Genomic DNA, 11,060 nt, shown 5'->3' with positions numbered 1-11,060 from the left:
AATTATGATAGGTACATTATTCGAAGAGTTAAGTACATGTTTGTACGGTTTATGTTACTCAGTTGACATTTATATGTATTTTTGATGTACTATGGTTTATTGTTGGTATGTATAGAATGTAGTACAAGAGATGAGTGAACCAGTGTTTAGCTTCTCATACTGAAATCGTGGAAAGTGTGATGGTTTAATAGCTCATAGTGGAATCGTGAAGTATGTCTGAGTCCACACTAGTTGTGGATAGCATGAGGTTTCAATAAAGTCCTGATCCAGCATTGCCACAACTGTGTGTGTAATCTGGCGCTTAAAGTAACGAGACAAAAAAGAACAAGAAAGTAGGCCAACACAAACAATTAATCGCTCATTGTAATCATTAAAATCAGTAAATTCCTCAATGTTATTACAGGGAAAGGTATTTATTTTGATGTTTCTGGCCCAACTGAATGTTGTACAACCAATGATCTGTTACCAATATCCATGTGCAATTTGCAGTAAATAATGAAATGTTGAGAAATTCAGAAGCTTGACTCTAAATGTTTTTCACTCACAAAGCTGACCGTTATCGGTTCAGATAATATATGGCATAATCTAAGGTCAGTACTTATGTCGTTAGTATATGTATTAGTCCCAGTATTTCATTTAACAATGCCAGTCCTGTACCAGCAGGACACTGTAGCTACTCATCACAGACTTGTACAAAGGGGACAGTGTGGGTAATAATCACAAATCAATACCAGTAGGCTTTTGTAGCTACAAATAAAATGTCTACACTAGTATGACAGTGCAGGTACTGGTCATAGACCTGTACAGTAGTATCGTTTTGGTCCTAATCAGGAACATATACTATATTGCAGTCTATATACTAATAACAGTCCTGCACCATTAGGGTAATGTCGATACTAACCACAGTCCTGTATAGTGATAGCATTGTTCGTACTAATCTTAGACCAGTACCAATAGCACAGTATAGGGAGTACTCATCGATCGGCACCAATATAATTGAATACGTTCTGATCATATACATGCACCTGGAGTACAGTATAGGCACTAATCACAGAACTGCTTCAGTAGTGTTGTGGAAAAATATTTCCGAGACTGTATAATATATATAAAGAGAGGTTTATTAAATCGGAGACAAAGCTTTGGGAGAAGTGTTAAAGACCCCTGTCTTTGAACCATCTTCTCAAATTGGTATCTGCAGTGAAGTCCTTTTATCTTACAAATTACGCCCCTTTCAACACTACAAAGCTTTTACTATCGAAGGCTAAGCTTTTGATATTAACCATCCAGCATTGTGACAGGGCAGTATAAACAAGTGCAGGTCTTTTGACACCGGTATAAACAAACATGCCTAGCACTTAACTCTCCATTGTTCATGATCTCACTTTCCAATCTGCATTAACTCAAGGCCAGCATGCCTTAAAGTCTAACTGTTTAATGCATCAGTATTGTCCCTTACAAAATTCATTTAAAGGGGAAAATAAAACAAATGTTTGGTCCCGTATACAATCAAATATATGTCCAAAAATCCGCTCCAACAATATTCCCCCTTTTGGTCCTGGAGGATGTTTACGAAATCCAGATGACCACAATGATAGTAGCATATATTCGTCCTTTGGGGTATGTTACTTCCTTGATGTTCCGTATATCCACCTTGCCTGTAGCTCCAGGCTACCCTTCAAAGATAGTGGTCGGTGTCATTGTCGTCTGTTTCTTCATCCTTGGTGTCTTCAGGTATTTCCATCAGGTGTGCTTCTTCTTCGGCGTTTACACTGGCTACTGGCATCAGTCGGGCCATCATAACTTTACAGCAGATATTAAAACACCCGATAATCAGACAGCAAGTAATTATTATTACAACCAGAATAATTACTCCATGCATAAGATAGGACCCCCAGGATTCCCCCTAACAGCGAGTCAAATCAGCCAGATCCTCCTGCTGTCGTAGATAACTTCTTTATCTCCCTTCTTATGTGATCAGCGAGGTTGGTTATGTTTTCTGAATTATCGGGAATGTAAGTGCAACATTTAGCTCCAATTAAGGCACATTGTGCGTATGGCTACCATTTCAGCCGTTATGCCCTCCATTGCTTCAGCAGTGTCGTTAACTATCTGTTCCAGTACCCTCTCTAGGTTACGTAATTCATCCATGGTACATCCTATCCCAAATGGGAGCATCATGACCCCAAATAGCCTCTCTACCGGGGTAAGATCTCGTCTTAGTCGACCTGGTGTCTGTACTTCTGCTAAAGTACGTACCCGTCTGAAAAAAGGGACCACATATCCCAAATAACAGGACCCCCTCCAGTTCTGAGGCAACCAGGGGTAGGCCTTATGCCCGCACACAAAATAAGTGCCATTGTATGCTGTTAGATTCGATTCCAATCTCTCAGCCCCCGTCGCCACCGAGGGTCCCAGTCCTGGCTACTTGTCTGATTCTTCAAACCCTCTATTTCAAAGAACCCCTGGTTTGTTGTTTCGCTGGCTATTATGTTCCACCTGGCGAGGTTAAAGTATCCTGCTACAAAACCTGTTTCCTCACCAGTCAGGTTTCTAGTGAAACAAATGTCAGCGGTGGGCCTTCCAACTTCTGAGGTGTTGGTCAAAACCAGGAACGGGGGTCATACCGACCTATTGTATTCCGGCTGGTACCATCCGTCAATGCATCCAAAAGGTAATCCCCCCCCAATCTCCACGTTTCTTTAACCCCACTCTGGTTCCAAGTATCATTTACTTCCCCTGTACCGTTTTGTCGCGTTACCCACTCTGCTACTTCCGAGATGTTAAGGGAGATGTACAAAAAGGTATTTACATGTAACTCTCATTTCGGTCTAGCTAGCAGGCTGGACCTAACACGAACTATGATAATTGCACCGATCGCAATATATAGTTTCATCATCTTATTACTCTATATTTAACAAATAGTCAAAGGCAAAATGGCCGTATGGCTTGCTTGAAGAATCTCTCGATGTCAATCTGTAAATAAACAAACAACAACTAATACGTGTGCTAAACGGCTGGTTCAAAATCCTGAAGCTGGGTCCAATGCTTCCATTGTCTGTTCCCTTTAACATCAATGCAGGCACAAGTGTCCCTGCTGATTATAACCTCATACGGTCCTATCCATTTTTGGGGCATACCCCAGTTTTCCCGGGAGGACCCTTACCATAACGTGACTTCCCGCCAACGGGACTTCAGGGAGCTTTGTAAGCTCTGCTTCCGCGTCTCTTTCTTCCTGATTGTCCCTAACTAATTTACGCATCCCTTTTAATGATGTTCTCTGGTAATTAGTTCATAAGGAGTTAATCCGGTTGTCCGGTTTGTCGTGGCTCTTAACTTCATCAATATAATGGGTAATACTTCTGTCCACGTTTTTCCTGACGTTTGCATGGCCTTTGCCAGGGCGTTCTTAAGGGTACAGTTCATGCGCTCTACCATCCCAGAACTCTGCGGGTGGTAGGGGATGTGGAATTTTTGTTTTATGCCCATCAACTGGCATATTGTTTTTACAATTTTTTTCCGTGAAGTGGGTGCCTTGGTCGGAATCTATTTGAAGAGGCACTCCCCATCGGGGAATCACCTGCTCGGTCAATATCCTTGCCACTGTTGAGGCAGTACAATCACGTGTGGGGAAAGCTTCCACCCACCGGGTAAATTGATCTATAATCACTCGGCAATATCTTTTTCCATGGGATGGGGGCAAAGGCCCTGTGAAATCAATTTGTACGTGTTCCCATGGCCCCCGTGGACGGGGCTGGTGTCCCATTTTAATTTTAATGGGCCTGCCTGAATTATATTGTGCGCACGTAACGCATCGATGGCAATATTTGGCGATATCTCTCCCCATCCCTTTCCACCACCAATCTCTTCCAAGATTCCCGGTCATGGCCTCTCATCCTGAATGAGAAGGCCATGATGCAGCTCCAATTAGGTATTCTGTATGCATTCAGGCGCCATTACCTTGTCGTTTCGTCTCCAAATGTTATCCTTCCCTTGCGTTGCGCCCTGCTTTGTCCACATACCTATTTCCTCCTCAGAAGTGTCCTGGTGTAGTTTCTCAATACTTATCTGTTCGTCTTAATTTTAATAATTTAAAATCATTATCAATGGAGAGTGTTTTTTTTTTACCTCTTCAAATTCTTTTTTTTCAATCGCAAACACCCCTTCTCCCCCATGCTGTCATATAATCGTGTACTATCCCAAATACATATCTACTGTCCGTATAGATATTAACAATCATATTTTCCGATAATTCCAGTGCCCGGGTGAGGGCTACCAGTTCTGCCACTTGAGCTGACGACCCCCCATTAATTCGCCCTGATTCAACTGTCTCTAGATCCTGGTTAACTACGGCCCATCCGGTATTTTCGTGAACCGTCCACAAACAAGGTTTGTTCTGCGGTTTGAAGAGGGGCGTCTTTTATTTTATCCTCTTCCATATCCTCACATACCTCTTCGCAAAAGTGGGGTTCCCCTTCACCCATCATACCTTCTGCGGGGTTGTTTCCTACATCCCTAATTATGGTTACCGCTTTGTTGGGTGTTAAGAGGACTGCTTCCCACTTTGCCCGTCTCATATTAGATACGGTTCTCAGTTTTCCTGTGTTTAACATTTCTACCAATGTGTGTTTAGTGTGGAGAATGATGTTTCCAGTCATCACCACAGGCTCGCTTAATTTTTACCACCCAAGCTGCGCAATCTAGCGCGGCTATACATCTGGATAACCCAGTCACCACCGAGCTTTCGGTGGTAGAGTAATAGGCTATAGGTCTCCTTTTATCAGGGATAAAGTTCCGGCTGTAATTAAAGAGGCCCAGTACCTTCCTCACCCCCCCCTTACCGTTACTGGTCTCGGCATGCGCTTGACAGCCTTTTTCTTATCCGAGGGCATTTCTTTCAGCCCCTTGATAGGCAGTACCCTAGGTACAGGACCTGGGATTTCCCTACCTGGGCCTTTTTGGGGAGGTGGTGGTGCTAACTGTTTCTTTTAAGATATCCTTTTCCACTAGCCCTTTTACTATTTCTACAACCGCTGTTCTAGCTTCAGGTCTTATAGGGTATTGTGGCAAGTCTCCCTTTTCTGCCCTCCTCCTGTTCCCGTGGCAGAGACCTTTTCCTGCTTTATCTTTTTCTTTTCTAAACTGCTAAAGCTTACTGTTTTAGCCTTTTTCAAAAGTCCCTTTTACACCTTCACAGATAGCTCACCACTCGCCCAGGAGTTTGACCTAATCCCTGAAGGTATTTCTAAATTTAAAACTTTTTTTTTTACTGAGCTAAAAGCTTTCGTGTCAAGGTTTTACACAAAGGAAAATGGGAGCGTTTTGAAAGGCATTCTTTATCTCATTCCTGGACTAAATTTTCAACCCAATTGCATGTTTTCTTTCGACAAGTAAGTGAGCGTGTCAAATTCTTTTTTTTTTTTACTACCGGGACCATGTATTTTTATCTTTTACTCAACAAACCTATCCTTTGTGCATTTCCTAGCTCCGTAACTTATCATCCGAATATATCCACACCTTCGTTTCAAACTTAAAATGTAATACCATAAGGTTCTCAGTTTCTTAAACTTCCCACATACAAGACAACACTACGAAGGGTTAAAAAAAAAACATTTCACTCTGTTTGGAAAGAGTGGGTGGAGCTAAAACAGGCATGCAACTCCACACCTTCCCAAGCAGGCTTTCATTCATTCCACAGTCAAAATCTCGAGTACTCTCTTCATTCAAAATAGACACTCACAAAAGTCTCTCTTCATTCAACAAAGCTTATGTCTGGATCCATATGTCACTTAAGATAGTCATTATCAGCTTTTTTTATGGCATTACGTAATTACGCAAGTTACAATTAATGATAGGAATTAATTAATGACCCGGGCAGCCCGCGTTTTACATTCCCTTCCTTACCTTCCATGTTCGCCAGTCTCGGACGTTTCCCTTTGTTTCTGTAATACTCACGGCCACGACTACTCTGTGGAGACCCTTTGTCTTCGCAACAAAGCTAGCGTGTTTCCCTACCACCGGAGTTTTCGGCTCTAGGTTGGATCGATCAGTTCCCTTCCGCACCGACCTTATTTACTAAAGGGACAACTCAAACTGGTTAGTCAGCCTCTTCCAGCTATCCGTTTACTCGTATCTTATACACTATCCCGTCGTGCCCGTACACCTCTCTTTTCAGTCTCTAACACCAGATTCCAGATACTGTCTTAAGTGATCACGTCTGATCAGACAGTATCCTGTCGTGACGCCATTTTGTTGTGGAAAAATATTTCCGAGACTGTATAATATATATAAAGAGAGGTTTATTAAATCGGAGACAAAGCTTTGGGAGAAGTGTTAAAGACCCCTGTCTTTGAACCATCTTCTCAAATTGGTATCTGCAGTGAAGTCCTTTTATCTTACAAATTACGTCACTTTACAACACATGCTTTAGCACTACAAAGCTGTTACTATCGAAGGCTAAGCTTTTGATATTAACCATCCTGCATTGTGACAGGGCAGTATAAACAAATGCAGGTCTTTTGACACCGGTATAAACAAACATACCTAGCACTTAACTCTCCAGTGTTCATTATCTCACTTTCCAATCTGCATTAACTCAAGGCCAGCATGCCTTAAAGTCTAACTGTTTAAAGCATAATGCATCAGTATTGTCCCTTACAAAATTCATTTAAAGGGGAAAATAAAACAAATGTTTGGTCCCGTATACAATCAAATATATGTCCCAAAATCCGCTCCTACAGTAGGACAAAATAAGCATGAAGCATAGACCTGTACCATTTTCACAGCACAGGTACCAATCATAGTCCTTTAGCAGTATTACTGTGTAAGTACTAAAATGAGCATAATATACTTACTAATTACAGAACAATAGGAAAGCACAGGTAATAATCATAGACCCGTAATAATAGGGCAGTTTGGCTAATCAAAGCTCTATCAGTAGGACAGTACAGAGAGAGCAATACTTGGGGTAAATGTTTCACTGTTTTACTTACACAGTATAATCACAGGCTTATACATCTTCCCATGGTGTCACTGATTGTGTTGTATGCAACAATTAACCCGATCAGTAATTCGAATGTTACACCACTAGAATAACAGCTTGCAAGGACACATTTTTGTAACACTTAGTCGAGTGGGTGACATATTCCATTGCACTGCAAGTTTGCACTGAGATGGCTAAACTAATCTACAGTCCAAAATTTAATGTTAAATATATTAGTTTTTTCTGAAGGAACAATATTGTCAGTGACCTGGAGTGAGCCGGATAGTGGGATTAGATTGGGCAGTTCAAGCAGATGCACCTCATTACCCTGGGTTTAGGCTTCAGTAACTTGTGAGTTGAATCACCTCTTTGTAAAACGCTGAGTTAAACTCTCAGGATTAAATGGTGAATTGGTCACAGTCCCCACTGATATCTGCCCTTCACCTCCGTTCCTCTCTACCGTTGTGTCAGGCCACACATGCACAGCTGGAGTGACCGCTTCCCTGGTCCGTAAAAATGCCTTCAACCTGGAACAGGCCAGTCTCTGTGTTATAGGAACAAGCTGCGGTTAGAATAAACCATCTTTAAAACTGTTTCCAGAGATGTTTCCGGCTTGGATTCTAATTGTTGGCTTCTGATTAGAATTTAGTTTAAAAGCTGATGGGGCTCAATTCACTTTTCAGCGTTAGGGTGGACTCGTCATCGGGTCCAGTGAGGTGTGAAGTCACACTGGTCTCGGGGCACAGTCGCCTGGTGCAAGGGCAGTGAGCTCCACAGCTGCAGCCTGCTGTCGGGGAAGTCGCTCCAGCCGCTATCTCCTCATTCCCGTAAGTACAATTTTGGGATTTGAGTGTGCGCCCCTTCGGCCCTGAAGCAGTAGTACTGTGTCAGCGGCTGAATGTGGGCGGCCACATTTGTCGGGAGCAGGAATGAGAAGTGGAACAATGCGCTAGGGAGCAGGTTGCTCTGTGTTGGACGGACTCCATTGGTTCTGGCACTCAGTGGAAATGTTCGCCCAAATCTGACTAAACAGAGGCTGCATTGTAACAGGAAGAATTATGATCTATGGGTCTGTTTATATTTGAATGTTGCTGTCTTTAAGGGAAGGGACTGGCTTCGAAGAGGAAACATGTAAGTTTTTGGGGAAAGTGAGGTGAGGGACCAATTGACAAGTTGTTGTGGAAGATCCAGCACAGGCACCTTGGGCCGAATGGCCACCTTCTGCACTGTCTGACTCTATAACTCCAGTTTTCAGGTAAAAGGAGATGGAAACAGCTGATCTGAAGCCCGTGTCTTCACAGAGGGAGGGGTAATTCTGCTCGGACCCCCCACATTGGGAATAAAGCACCTCTGTCACCTTCTGATCTTCTGTAAGTGAATCTCCAATATTTCCAATGCCTTTGGAAACCTGCATCACTCCCCGCGGAACTATAATCAGACAGTCTGTAAGGCAGAGTGACACGGAACTGATATCGACAGTTACCTAAAGTCAGACATTCAATTAAAATGCCTTGAAATGTAATTTCTATGTTTCAGTATCAATCAGAATTTGGTGCAACAGCAGAACTAAGTTTGGTTAGTCAGGGTAACAGGATCTTTCTGCTCATGAATCCCTCATTGCTATTACATGATGCATCTCGCTTAAAATTGATTCTCAACAGCCTAATTTTTATTATTTTACCAATGTTTAGTCTCACATGCCGTAAATGCTTTAAAATGTCATATTGTTGTACTGTTTTTTTTTATTGGAAGCACTTGTCATTTTGTGCACTTCATATCAAATGTCAGTGCTGTATCAGTTGTTTCACTCTTACTAAATGCTATTAATAAATGTGGTGAGCTTTGCATTTTTCCTGCAGCTAGATGTTAATCATGGTCTTCATGATTTTGTGTGACACAAGCATGCTTCTTTTTGGACATCTGCCATAGAAAGAGAGAGATAAATAGGGTGAGCGTGAGAGAGACACACGGAGAGAAAGCGGGACAGAGGCAGAGAGATAGAGAGAGGAAGCGGGTGAGTGGTGGGGCAGAGAGTGAGTCAGAGTGAAAGAGGAAGACAGACACACGAGAAGCAGATTCAAAGAGATAAAGCAAGAGGCAGACACAATTGACATAGACAGAGACACACAGAGCAGAGGGAGAAAACAAAAGGATTAACATAGAAACATAGAAAATAGGTGCAGGAGTAGGCCATTCGGCCCTTCTAGCCTGCACCGCCATTCAATGAGTTCATGGCTGAACATGCAACTTCAGTACCCCATTCCTGCTTTCTCGCCATATCCCTTGATCCCCCAGTAGTAAGGACTTCATCTAACTCCTTTTTGAATATATTTAGTGAATTGGCCTCAACAACTTTCTGTGGTAGAGAATTCCACAGGTTCACCACTCTCTGGGTGAAGAAGTTTCTCCTCATCTCGGTCCTAAATGGCTTACCCCTTATCCTTAGACTGTGACCCCTGGTTCTGGACTTCCCCAACATTGGGAACATTCTTCCTGCATCTAACCTGTCTAAACCCATCAAAATTTTAAACGTTTCTATGAGGTCCCCTCTCATCTGAACTCCAGTGAATACAAGCCCAGTTGATCCAGTCTTTCTTGATAGGTCAGTCCCGCCATCCCGGGAATCAGTCTGGTGAACCTTCGCTGCACTCCCTCAATAGCAAGAATGTCCTTCCTCAAATTAGGAGACCAAAACTGTACACAATACTCCAGGTGTGGCCTCACCAACACCCTGTACAACTGTAGCAACACCTCCCTGCCCCTGTACTCAAATCCCCTCGCTATGAAGGCCAACATGCCATTTGCTTTCTTAACCGCCTGCTGTACCTGCATGCCAACCTTCAATGACTGATGTACCATGACACCCAGGTCTCGTTGCACCTCCCCTTTTCCTAATCTGTCACCATTCAGATAATAGTCTGTCTCTCTGTTTTTACCACCAAAGTGGATAACCTCACATTTATCCACATTATACTTCATCTGCTATGCATTTGTCCACTCACCTAACCTATCCAAGTCACTCTGCAGCCTCATAGCATCCTCCTCGCAGCTCACACTGCCACCCAACTTCGTGTCATCCGCAAATTTGGAGATACTACATTTAATCCCCTCATCTAAATCATTAATGTAAAATCATCAGACATTGCCGAAACCCGGGATTGAACCAGGGACCTTTCGATCTTCAGTCTAACGCTCTCCCAACTGAGCTATTTCGGCCCGACGTAAGAGTATTTAGCAGGGAAATCTATAATGGTGGCTCTTCAATATTAATTTCTGATGACAGTTGCTGGAATTTAGACAGAAGTGAATCTTTATGGTTAGGTGTCATTGAGGCTGCCTTCCTCAGATGCTGATGTCACGCTCTGCTGCCTTGTTACCCACTGGACCACAAGAGCAAAAAACAGGAACACACACAGGATTAACAGCTTTAATGTACCACCGACTCTTTTACTAGAAACACATCTATTTAATAACTTGACATTAGTTGTGGGGTCATGTAAGGCACAGCTTATTATGGGAGATCAGAAAAGATGTAAAGTTACAGCTTAGTCTTCAGCTTATAATGGTCCCTGTGTTTATTTTGTTGACCAGCAGATAAAAAACACTTTGTGGAAAGAATTGGCCAAATTGAATACTAAAGGTCCAGGTTGCTCATGTTGAACAATGAAATACACACATATCTGCATTGACCATTGACCCTTTGGTTATTATTGTTGCAATGTTTGCAGCTACATGCAGTGCCTTAATAGTGTGATTCCTGTGGTCTGAGGTGCGACCAAATGTTTCTGCTGCCTGGTCATGTACTGTCATCACTAGCAATAGTTGCAACCCTGCCAATACTTGTGACGATGTTGATGATAATGATGACTAAACTGATGATAGGAAAATAGCAGAAGCTAACCAGTCAGCCCTCGATCCTGCTCTGCCATTGAGGTTCAGATCAGTGATTTTATGTCTCCATGTGCCCGCCTCTGCTCAATATCGCTTGTTATCCTTAATCAACTAAAATTTATTCAGCTCTGTCATGAAAGCTCCAAATGAACCCTATGGTACACAGCCTTTTTTGAAAGAGTTGCAGAGT

The 11,060-nt window shown here is 42.6% G+C and overlaps 1 non-coding gene across 1 annotated transcript; it reads right to left on the bottom strand.

Annotated features, from left to right (window-relative positions):
* Window positions 1–10,122: 10,122 nt before the first annotated feature.
* On the bottom strand, window positions 10,123–10,195 carry trnaf-gaa (transfer RNA phenylalanine (anticodon GAA)). The gene has a single exon. It is a non-coding gene; the product is annotated as a tRNA-Phe (tRNA).
* Window positions 10,196–11,060: the final 865 nt, after the last annotated feature.

Source organism: Pristiophorus japonicus, chromosome 19 (genome assembly GCF_044704955.1).
Source record: "Pristiophorus japonicus isolate sPriJap1 chromosome 19, sPriJap1.hap1, whole genome shotgun sequence".
NCBI classification, from domain to species: domain Eukaryota; kingdom Metazoa; phylum Chordata; class Chondrichthyes; family Pristiophoridae; genus Pristiophorus; species Pristiophorus japonicus.
This window is presented reverse-complemented; position numbering and strand designations above follow the sequence as displayed.